This window comes from Berghia stephanieae, chromosome 1 (genome assembly GCF_034508935.2).
Source record: "Berghia stephanieae isolate SIO BIC M18660-M18661 chromosome 1, UCSD_Bste_1.3, whole genome shotgun sequence".
Lineage (NCBI taxonomy): Eukaryota > Metazoa > Mollusca > Gastropoda > Nudibranchia > Aeolidiidae > Berghia > Berghia stephanieae.
In genome coordinates this window covers 47,150,129-47,162,858 of record NC_088360.1, presented here as the reverse complement: position 1 = coordinate 47,162,858, position 12,730 = coordinate 47,150,129, and the positions used below count along the sequence as shown (strand labels likewise).

General features: G+C 37.1%; 1 protein-coding gene across 4 annotated transcripts in view; it reads left to right on the top strand.

The window, feature by feature from the left end:
- The first annotated feature begins 11,932 nt into the window (after positions 1–11,932).
- Positions 11,933–12,730, top strand: part of LOC144976424 (calcyphosin-like protein) — a 37,386-nt gene continuing 36,588 nt past the window's right edge. The window contains exon 1 of one of the 4 annotated variants that reach the window (XM_078920733.1): positions 11,933–12,082. The gene's annotated coding sequence lies outside the window, so the exon portion shown is untranslated. Of the gene's footprint in view, positions 12,088–12,730 lie in introns of all 4 variants that reach the window. The other 3 variants (XM_078920716.1, XM_078920721.1, XM_078920727.1) reach the window with 3 other exon arrangements.

Below are 12,730 nucleotides of genomic sequence, written 5' to 3'. Positions count from 1 at the left end.
ATCCCCTTATAACATCTGTCATTACCATATGGCTTTGTGTCCTTGGATTGGGACTACAGGTTTTACCTGGGAGTCTTTTTTTTTAAAGTGGGAAACAAATGGATCTATTTTTTTAATGAGAGATGGTATTTTTCCCCTTTGTAAACCATCTCTCCATTATTAAACTAGTTATGTCATTGGTTGTTCTTTGGGTTTTTAACATTTATTATTATATTGCATAATTTTAAAAATCATTTGATTGTATTAATAGCCAAGATCATGTAGTGGTGTCAGTGTAAAGCCTTATAATGGTTTCAGACTAGTATAAAGATGTATCGCTGTCACAAGGTCAGTATGATAGAAATCAAGATAAGTAGTTGGAGATTTCAATCTACTCAGACATGTGATTGGGGTTTCAAAAGAGAACATCTGCTGTCTCATAGGGCCAGAAGCACAGACGAAAATTCAAGAATAAAAAACAATATACACTGCAGTCCACTTTTGATAATCTCCCGGGGACCAGTAAGAAAGTTGATCTTATCCGAGGTTTATTTTATCCAAAAACTCGAGGGCAACAACTTTTCAGTGACACAAACATTATATGTTTAATCTATTTGTTGTCCTCTTTTAATGAATACATATACAGAAATACGCTGGGTTACCCGACCTCCCGTAGTGGGCAAGGAGGTACTTGTTGCGTCTTCTATGCCTTTGTATCTGTTTTCCAATTGCTCTCTGTCTTTGTCTTGGAATGAGATTACTTAGCTTTGTCCTGACCCTGGCCGGATTCCTTGGCTGGGAGGGAAACAGCCGAATGTATAGTTATGGTTTGTTTGTTTATTCCCTTGTAAATCATCTCTCTGGTATGTACTGGTTTTTTTTTTTATTCTTAACTTATGATTTGTAAACGTTTGAGTGTGTTCCTCTTAGTGGGGACTTGTACTGGTGTCTGGGTGAGACTTTTAGGTGATCTCAAACTGAGTACACTGATGGTGTGCTCTTGGAATCTACATCTGTTCCCTATTTGATTCATTTCCCCTTGTCTTACTTTTTCCTCAAGTCCTTTTAATTGTACATCTAGAATGTTTTTACTATCCAATTTTCTTCCTTTTTACTGGCCCTGATATGACCTAAATGTGTTGCAATCGCCGTAAAACCCTTAAAAACATAAAAACAAAACAGTTTCCTGTTAAGCAGTGACTGTTTAAATACTTTTCTTTCATTAGAGTTATCTTTCACAATGCAACATACATACGATGTTCTAAAAGCTCAGCAAGACAGATCGAGAATGAGGAAAAAAGTAGGAAAGTTGAGACACTATCATTACAAGACTAAATGAAAGTGGTCAGGGCTAATTGCATGATGAGTGACAGTCTCGTTCAGGTTCAGCATAGATGGCACAATGAGGAGGGAAGGGATGATAGACAAAGGCACAACTTATATGGGGTTTATAGCACAAACTCATGTTCACCTGTGTGTGTCATGTGGTGACAGCTTGTGTTACACATTCGAATATGTATAGACAGTATTGGTTATTTTTTGTTGCGGGAAGTGAATATATTGTGTAATGAGGAGACAAAAAAAATGAGACATGGAGTGGGAGGGGAAGAGGGATGATTGAGAGAGACTCTGTCAATCCCAGTCGTGCAAATCCAGATTGATGAGTTAATCTTATCTGGACTAACTTAGGGACAGAGTTTATCTTAATTTAATGAAAATTACTAATGATTTTGTGCAGAAAAATTTGTGACTGGTCTAAGAGATTATTTTAAGAGAGAGTTTATCTTACCGCAGTTTATCTTAAGCAGCCAGCAGTGTAATATTATATGAACAAATTTATTGACTGAGATAAATATTATATAACAGGATAACTCTTGAGAAAACTGTTTCAGAAATATATTGATAGAATATTATTATGAACTATAACTATAACAATCTATCAAATTACAAAGTATATGACGATCTTAACATTTGTTGCCATTTTTAGCAAACATTAATTATGTCACCATAAACAATATTGTCATCATGATTCTCCTCATCATGTACGAAATAGTCTATATAGCACTCACATGCCTATTTTGGTCCAACGATTACAAAGCACTTTAAAGCATCATTGCTTTAAGTAATCGTCTTTAATGACCCAAAGTAGTCTCTTTTTTCAACTTCAAATGCATGTCCGAATTTCCTCAATTGTTATCTCCTCCCAGCATAAGATAATTCTTTCTCTCAAGGTTTCTTCTGTGAATGCAGATCTTTGTTCAATATAAACCTTCTCAGTCAAAGAATTCCAAAATGAGTAATCCATGGATTCAGGACAGGTGGATGAGGCAGCCAGTTGTTTTTCTCTGTGAAACAAATATTCTTACTTCGAAGAAAAGCTTATGTTCTTTTGCTCGTATGGTATGTCGCACTGGGTGGGGATCCTGACCTCCCATAGCGGGCAGGGAGGTACATACTGTGTCTTCTATCCCATTATATCTGTTTTCCAACATGTTTTCTGTCTTTGTCTCGGAACGAGATTACTTGATTTTGTCCTGGCTCTGGCCGGAATCCTAGCTGGGAGGGAAACAGTCAAATGTATAGTTATTGTTTTGGAAGATGATATTTTTTTCCTTGTAAATCATCTCTCTGTTATGTATTATTATATTTGTTATTTTCAATGTATAATGTAAGCATTTGAGTGTGTTCCTCTTTGTTAGATTTTGTACTTGTGTCTGGATGAGACTTATAGGTGATCTCAAACTAAGTACATTGGTGGTATGCTCTTGGAATCTACATCTGATCCCTATTTGTTCTCAGTTCCCCTTTGTCTTACTTTTTCTTGGGTGCTTTAATTGTAATTCTAGAACTTTTTACTATCCCATTTTCTTCCTTTTTACTGGCGCTGATATGACCTAAATGTGTTGCAAGCGCCGTAAAACCCTTAAAAACAACAAATATGGTATGTAGCACCATCTTGTTGAAAATGAAATTCCTACCTGGATAAAAGTGCTCACAGTCTGACAAAAGATTTTCTTCCAATAGTTTTATGTAATTATCAGGATAGAGTTTCCTAGGCATTGCAATAAGTGTCATTTAAAAAAATACAAGGCTAAATGCAACAATAAATTTTTAGGTGGTGTTACAATATTTTATATCATTCAAAAACCACTCATTCACTTATTTTGATATTTTGCATTTCTAATGACAAAGAACAGTTCTAATAGTAGTGAAAATTTGAAAAAGATAGCTGTATAACTTTTTACAATAGAAATAAAGAAAAAGCGACGTGTTTTTTTGTGACCACCTGATATAAAAAGATGAGCTTTTAATGCATGTGCTCAAAGCAACAAGATGTAACTGGGTGGTGTTTGTTGTTTTACCTCCCATAGTGGGCACTTATTGTGTCTTCTATCCTCTACATCTGCTTTCCAATTTTATTTCTGTCTTTGTCTTGGAAGTGAGATTACTTAAGTTTTGTCCTAGCCCTGGCTGAAGTCCTTGGCTGGTAGAGAAACAAATGTATAGTTTTGAGATATAAATTTTTTCCCCTTGTAATTCATCTTTGTTATGAAATTTTTGTTTGGTTGTTTGTTTGTTTGTTTTGAATTGTAACATAATTATAATGATATGTAACTGTAATGGTTTGAGTTTATTCTTCTTAGATCCTGTGCTCTTATGTCTGGGTGAGACTTTCGGGTAATCTCGAACTATAGTGTGTTCTTGGAATCTACATCTGCTTCTTATTTGAACCATTCTCCTTTGCCTTACTTTTTCTCATGTGCTTTCAATTTTAAATTTCGAATTGATTTACCATCCCATTTTCTTTTTTTTTACTGGCGCTGACAAGACCCAAATGTGTTGCAAGCATAGTAGACCTCCTTTTAAAACAAACATCTTAATTAAAATGTAAGGTGAGACATGTCGCATGGTTATGGCTATAATTCCGTTTTAAAATTTTAACAGAAAGCTTTTCGACAGAGACCATAATATAACATAAACAAAACATAATACGGTGCATAACAGAGAGATGGTTTACAAGGAAAAAAAAACTCCCAAAACTAACTTTACATTTGACTGTTTCTCTCTCAGCAATGGCATCCGGCCAGGGCCTGGACAAAACCAAATATTTTCATTTCAAGACAAGACAGAAAGCAAGTCGGAAAACATATATAGGTGGACAGAAAACATAATAAGTACCTCCCTGCCCACTATGGGAGGTAGGGAACCCCACCCAGCCCCAATAAATGGAATACACTCAAATGTTTACATATCATATAAAATATGTAAACAAAATATAATACAGTGCATATCAGAGAGATGATTTACAAGACAAAAAATATATAAACTTCCAACACTCTATTTGACTGTTTCCCTCTCAGCCAGGGTATCCGGCCAGGGCCAGGACAACACCAAATAATCTCATCCCAAGACAGACAAAACGTATGTTGGAAAACAGATATAGGGGGATAGAAGACAGTAAGCATCTCCCTGCCCACAGCACCAGCAAAAGGAAGAGATGTTTTGATTTTGTTTTTAAGGGTTTTACGGCGCTTGCAACACATTAACCCTCTCCTTACCAACTATACGAAAATCGTCACATTCGTTACGATACAACAAACATTTTTCTTATTCAGATTTCTTTTATACATCATAAAATTTAAAGAAAACGAACAGTGTGCAGTAGACCATGTTTTGCTGAAGAATTTATGCATCCCAAGAACTTACTGCTATTGTTTTTGAGTGATAAAAAAATATATTTTTGTGTTAGTTGGGTGTGAAGTTTTGGGGAAAATCGTGAAAATGGCTGGTAAGGAGAGAGTTAAGGTCATATCAGCGCCAGTAAAAAGGAAGAAAATAGGATAGTAAAAAGTTCTAGAATTACAATTAAAGCACCCAAGAAAAGGTAAGACAAAGGGAAATTGGTTCAAATAAGAAACAGGTGTAGATTCCAAGAGCACACTATCAAAGTACTTAGTTTGAGATCACTAAAAAAAAAGTCTCATCCAGACAAGCACGCGTCCCCACTAAGAAGAATAGAAATCATATATAATATAAAGAAAACATAATACAGTGCATAACAGAGAGATGATCTACAGGGGGAAAAAAATCATCTCCCAAAACTAACTACAGTAGAACATGAAAGTAACGTACTCGGAAATAGCGAATAAAATCTAAATCCCCGTTTTTATCCCTTATTTGAGTCAATAAAAGTAGCGAGTATGAAAAAGAGGTCAACTTGGAAATAACGAGCATTTCCTGCCCCAGCCTAGGACTGCGAACGAAGTAAAGCAAAACAAGAGACAAGGGCGATTTAGATATTTTTAACCTAGCCTCTTTTCTTTTCTTATTTTTCGTTACGAGTAATATTACATAGTAGCCTAGTCTGTAGTAGTTCATAGTAGGCGAAACAAATTTGGTCAGGAGTGGACGCGTCGAACTCGCTATGTCCGAGTTATACTGTATACATTTGACTGTTGTCCTCTCAGCCAGGGCATCTGGCCAGGACCAGGACAAAACCAAGTAATCTCATTCCAAGACAAAGACAGAAAGAAGTTGGAAAACAGATATAGGGGGATAGAAGACAGTAAGTGCCTCCCTGCCCACTATGGGAGGTGAAAAGGAAGAGAATGAGATAGTAAAAAAATAGAGAACTGATGTAACAGCACCCAGTAAAAATTAAGATAAATAGAATTTTTTTCGAATAGGGAACAGAGGTAGATTCCAAGAGCATACCAATGTACTTAGTTTGAGAAGTCTCATTCAGACACCAGCACAAAATCCCAAACAGGAATGCACCCAATGTTTACAAAATATGTTCAAAACAAAAACATAACTATCAGTGCATAACAGAGATGATTAACAAGGAAATAAAATATCTCCCTTGTGAAATCAAAGAACCTGCAAAGTTTGTTTTTTTTTGCCAGAGTTGTACATTGGCAAGTAGTCTTGTTTTTTTTTTTTTGTTTGTTTTTAAGGGTTTTACGGTGCTTGCAACACATTAAGGTCATATCAGCGCCAGTAAAAAGGAAGAAAATGGGATAGTGAAAAGATTCGACATGTACAATTAAAAGGACTTGAGGAAAAAGTAAGACAAGGGGGACCGGTTCAAAAAGGGAACATATGTAGATTCCAAGAGCACGCCAATAATGTATTTAGTTTGAGATCAGCTAAATGTCTCACCCAGACACCAGCACAAGATCCGACCAAGAGGAATACACTGTAAGGTAAGTTCTCGATCCCAGGATCGGGGAGACATTCCGAAAGCTCCTACATCCCCAGTTTTCTTTCAAATTTATATTTTCACCGTTGATCTTTTGTCGGGCGTTTATTTATTCAATTTGTCATCATATAGAAGCATTTTTTAAAAATCTAGAACCTGGGTGGGGTTCCTGACCTCCCATAGTGGGCAGGGGGGGGGGGGGTACATACTGCACCTTCTTTCCCCTTTTATCTGTTTTCCAACATGCTTTCTGTCTTTGTCTTGGAATGAGATTACTTGGTTTTGTCCTGGCCCTGCCCGGAGTCCTAGCTGGGAGGGAAACAGTCAAATGCATAGTTATTGTTTTGGGAGATGATATTTTTGTCCTTGTAAATCATCTCTCTGTTATGTACTATTATATTTGTTATTTTGAATTCATAATGTAAGCATTTGAGTGTATTCCTCTTTGTTGGATTTTGTTCTTGTGTCCGGATGAGACTTATAGGTGATCTCAAACTAAGTACATTGGTGGTATGCTCTTGGAATCTACATCTGATCCCTATTTGTTCCCAGTTCCCCTTTGTCTTACTTTCTCTTGGGTGCTTTAATTATAATTCTAGAACTTTTTACTATCCCATTTTCTTCCTTTTTACTGGCGCTGATATAACCTAAATGTGTTGCAAGCGCCGCAAAACCCTTAAAAACAAACAAACAAACAAACAAAATAAAAATAAAATCTAGAACAAACCTTGATAGATTTGTGAAAGTTTAAAATGTCCTAATTTGACTATCGTTTTGATTCTCGGCCGCCATTTTGATTTGTTTTGTGAAGTATTGAAAAGTAGTGCAAAGCAGTCCGAGGATTTTTTTCTATTAGGGTTAGCTCGAGATCGGAGGATTTCTAAAAATTAGGGTTAGCCATAAGTCTTAGCAAAGGTGCTAGGGTGTTTGTTTTTTCCTATTACTATTAGGGTTAGTTAAAGGTACGGTACTAGGTTTTGGGGTTAGTTGAGGGAATATTATTTGAGTTGTTTCCCTTCGTAGGAGCTTTCGGAAAGCCTCTCCAGGATAGTCTTTCAACTCTGCTCACTGCTCACGTCTGCTACTTCGGGTTAATTTTCGCAGTTGGTTTTCTTACCACAACCTGTTTTCACACACGGACAGCTGTATGTTGCTGTGTCACGGGTCAGAGGCTATAGTGGCTTACACTTCATGTTGGACCACATAGAAAAATAAACAGAGGATGTACCAAGTTACACAGACAACGTTGTTTACCAATCTGCCCTCATTAAATGATGGTGGGTACAATGTCGAATGAAAATAGTTCTTTCCCCGCGAAATTGCGGGCTTTTTACTAGTAGATGTATAAAAATCCGTAAATTGTTGAATAAAAGCCCAATCTACGTAGCTTCCAGAACTCTAATACTACTTTTAATCACATTTAACGAATGGAATGTCCAGAGATTCAGTCCTATTAGATTTCATGAAAAGTGACTTTCTCAAAATTGTATTTGATACCGAATGCCCAAAATTAAGTGTATTAAATCATATTATGTTTTTTTTTTTTTAGTGCAAAATGTTGCACCAACAAGCGTATAGCTGAAATTATTTACATGTGACGATGAGGATATTGAAGAAGTCGGTCATGACTGTGGCAATACTGAAGCAGTCTTCCTGTGACTAATACCATTTGTAATTTAACTACAATTGGTTTAACTCAATATAATAATGTATTAGCAGAAATTGTGATGAAACTGATCACAATAAGATAAAGAAGCTTGACACTTGAAAAACGTTTAGATCATTTCAGTGCCTGAGAAAACAATACAAAAGGACAGATATGTAGGTTTAGGTGTAACCACCTGCGAGACGTTTGGGTCACAAGTGGCTTAGACAAAGAAAGACTAAAGAAGAATAGAGACCTGCAAATCTGTGCATCGAGCCCTCAAATCCAGGTGTACAGTATAAGATAATAATAATTAAGCAATAAAATAAATAAATACATAAATAAACAAATAAATAAATAGATAAATAAATAAATTTATTCATTCATTAATAAGAGATATCAGAAATACTCATTCCTATTACATAGTACATTCCTAATACATAGGAAGTGGTGGTGCCTTCCACCACACGAATCACATCTGGCCTGGGATCTGCAGTCCTTAATCCGAAAAGGACCAATGCACAGGAAACACAAACCCTTCTCATAACACTGCGTTTTGCGGCCGTTGAGATCTAGTCGCTGCCAGGAATGACACTTCACCGTTGGGTGGTGTTTGCCGCACACGCTACAGTTGTTTGGGTAAACTCGATGCGAATTGGTGTGAAGAGTTGATGTTGTGTATCGGGCACCCTTTCGCCTTGGTTTTGAATTGGATTGCTATGCACAGAATATTTGTGACCGTTCTCGACTGAGGATTTCCGAGTGGAGAAATAAAAGGAGATCCTCCAGGTAGCTTTCCTTTCCCTCCCCTTCACGAGCCCACTCTAAATCTAAACGTATGTTCTCCGGCAGTTTGTGGAGGACGAGAGGGGTCAAGATAATACTATAAGTGTCACCACTGACACCTAGGGCCTCCAGGCGTCTGATGTGCGTCTGTAATTTATCGCAGAGTGTCCATAGATCGACGGTAGAACGGCCTGGACTGCGGTGTTGTTGCCGTCTGCGAACACGAATCGTGTTCGTTAACTGACGATCTGTTTGACTTAATCTTGTCGTCCATCAATTCTTTCGCTCACGAGAGCCTTTTCCTTATCATCCCGGTACTCCTCACTAGCACCAATCTCCGATTCTAAATCCTCGGTAGGAATTAATTCCTCCACCGCTTTCTGGCTATCGTCAAAAATATCTAATTTTTGTTGGATGTTTGTTATGATTTGTGACAGTTCTTGTGTACTTACAATTGAATTTGAATCTTAATTTTTCACTTTGTTTGCAGCCAAAGTCAGTCTTGTTTTGGCTGGTGATCTGGTTCTTTTAACACGTTCCAGTTCCTCAATTGTATCTAGTTGAATCAACAAACGTGACAAATTACTTGAATATCTAAAGAATAATCCAAGCCTAACACGGAAAACTCTCACAAAGGTCACAAGAGTTCTTTCACGTCAATGGCGGCGTTCTATGGTTCTTGTCAAACAATATTCACAATCTAATCTAAAGTCTCAAGTTCCCGGGTTTCGGCACCATGTAGAAAATTATAAATAGTCAATAACAAGGTGTGTTGTATTCCATAGAAATGATTTTATTGTTTGACCAAATGAAGGTAACAAAATAAGGCAGATAAAATCCAATCGCCAATCCATCCACTAATCTTATCAACAGATCAAAACATATCATCATCATCTTCAACTGCCGGCTTCATTCTAGTTCCCGGGCAAAATACCAAGTTCAAGGTTATTTTTTACAATATAAGGGATGTAGGTATTAGTATACTCATCAGTGGCAGTAGCAACTGCAGAAGCAACAGTAGTAGTAGTAGTAGTAGTAGTAGTAGTAGTAGTAGTAGTAGTAGTAGTAGTAGTAGTAACAGTAGTAGTAGTAGTAGTAGTAGTAGTAGTAGTAGTAGTAGTAGTAGTAGTAGTAGTAGTAGTAGTAGTAGTGGAGGTAGTAAATAAATAGGAAAACAAAAATTGCTGAAGTAGAAAGATGAAAAGTTGAACATAGGGATGCAGAAAATGAAGACAGGCATTGCAACTTTGACACGGCGCCGCCAAGTCTGGGACTTTTTTTTTTGTCCTAATGGGGAAGGCTGCTATATTTTACTTCTATCACAAACGATAAGAACACGGGACTGGGACAGTTCTGTCCCGTTGATTTTGTAGCATTTCACAACGGCTCGGGACACGCGAGGACTGTTTTGTCCTGTCCCAATAGGTGCGGTAGGTTTCTCTTTATTATAATAATATAATATATATGTTACAGATTTGGTGCGGTTCCCCTCTTAGTTGGTTTGACGATTTATTTTCATACTTCGGCTCGCACTATTCATACCACACCTATTGTTTACATGTCACTAGGTGTAGTCTGAACCCAGACAACTTTGGCAAACAATACCACACACTGCTTTGTGTGCAAACATTTCTTTAGCAATAACACATGCCACTTTGATATTTGAAATTATAATTATAACTAAATTACTCCATAATCGAGATATGTGATTGTGATGTGAATGAGTATTTCTGATATCTCTTATGAATGAATGAATGAATGAATGAATAAATTTATTTATTTATCTATTTGTTTATTTTTGTATTTATTTATTTTATTGCTTAATTATTATTATCTTATACTGTACACCTGGATTTGAGGGCTCGATGCACAGATTTGCAGGTCTGGTGACTTGATTTAATATTGCTGTAATGGACAGTATTTTGTGTGGGTTTGAGAGTATTTCCATAACAACAAAGAGTCCACAATAGGCTAAGTAAACGTCGGCTTTAGTGGGGGGGGGGGGGGGGGGGGGGGGGGGGTGGTTAGGCTATAATTGGGTATGGGCTAATACTAGCTTTCCTTTCCATTGCTTATGTAAGCTTTTTAGGTAGTTGATCAAAAACATAATTTGTAGAAGCCAAGATACGCTCTAAAACTCCCATTATCTACAGAGCAGGTCGTAAGGTGTTTCTATTGTCAATCTTCTATTGAGCTGTGTATTGATTTTTAATCAAGCAGGGATTTCTGCCCACACAATTCAATGATCTGTCGATCGTTAGAAATTGTACAAAACAAAACAAATGATTGGAAACAAGCCAGACTTAAGTATTTCTCTCCAGTCAACTTTATATAAACGTATCTCAAAATCTTTTTAAAAATCGATATGCGATCGGTTATCGCATTGCTTTTGTATGTTTTGCCGAACAGTTAATGGTGAGAGACTTGTTCTGGAATTGCATTTTATTTTTTACATTTGAAGCTTAGGCTTAAATTTCACCTCTTTTTAAATTTCAAAAGCGGCTCTAGCCGCATACTCTCCAAATTGCCAATACCTTCTAATAACAAGATCATCTTTACCTCTTAGATAGGGAAGTCAATCCATTTTTGAAGAGATGCTCTCTGGGGTCATGGGCGGGAAGATGTTACACTGAGTAACAAGTGACAGTCATTTGACGGAGGTTTAGAGAGAAAAAAAAAAACCCAACTCATATAACTTGAGCTTTTAGCGCAATATCCACTAAGCGTGATCAAAGGCTATTATTTAGTTGGTCGTTACTATAATCGTCTATAACCGAGACGTAGGAAGTTTATCCTAGTTTCTATAGAATTGGCGGGCATTAAAAACAAACCTGTCATCCTCTTCGATCGGACGCTAGCAAAGTACTTCCCGCCGGACTTAACTAACCCTGCGACCTAACAACTTGGAATTACAAGTTATCGGCGACGTGTATTTTGCAAGTTTGATATCTGAGTGTAATTATGGGCTTGCTTTAATATTGTTGTATAGGACAATATTTTGCGTATTTTTATTATAACAATGAGCGCATAACAATTTGGGTTATCAGACCTGAAAAATAAGAACACGTCACTTATCGCCAATAGCTATTGAATTATTTTTTTATTTGAAAAATGATTGTAGTTTCTGAAACTGCCAACAACTGAAATTTGATCATTTCGACCATTTCCACTTTGAATCCGATTTTCTCATCTTTCCTGATCACGAGCCGGAGGGTCACATTCATTTTATGACTTGTACATTAGTTAAAAATTATCTCATCTTGGCATTCCCGTCCACCGTTGCTCCCCTCCGCCATCTCTACCCCCTATATTATTTGGACACCTACCGGCGGAGTTCACTCGCGACTGCTACTTCCTCTTTTATTCCCCTTTCTATTTGACAGTTCGTTCAGTCGGTGTCTGGCGTTGGCATAGCCTAATACTAATACCTTCGATTAACTATTGTTTTTATAACCTACGTAAACAAGCAGGTAAGGTAAGCTTTCCTTTCCGAAGCCCTTTGTCTCAATATTTATTGATGTACAGACTCGTTACATGTTTTTAATATAGAGAATCGAGCTCGAGTGAGTAATTGAAATTGTTGCACTCTTAACTCCATCCGTCGCCGTCATGGTCTGTTCATGCACGTCCGCTTTTTTTTATCAACAAACCGGGCAGTTAACTTGTAGTTTTCATCTACAATTATTAGGCTTGTTATTTTGTTAGGGCAGTAACGCTCGCGAGCGTTGCAAGCCTAACAAAATAGTGTACGAAATCTAGATATTTTGAGAGGGGTGGTGGTATTTTACTGTAGATTATTCAAATGGCAATCTACGCGAATAATTTATCGAGATGAGTCTGGACCTGGAAGGGAGAGTGTTCTTCCGGCTAATTTATGTTGGTTTTTATTATCGAAGTGACTATTCTCACCCCCGGGATGCTAGTCTTCATAATAGTATAAAAAGTAGTCCACAATTGTTGTATGTTTAATTCAAAGGTTGTAATGCAGTAATTTGTTAAGTTTCTTGGCACAAGTTGCACAATTAAAAAAAAAAAAATCAATCAAATCCAAATCGCAAAAAGCCGGCGACGTTTTTTTCGGTAATCCAATCGTCCGGGGGGGGGGGGGGGGGAGGGGT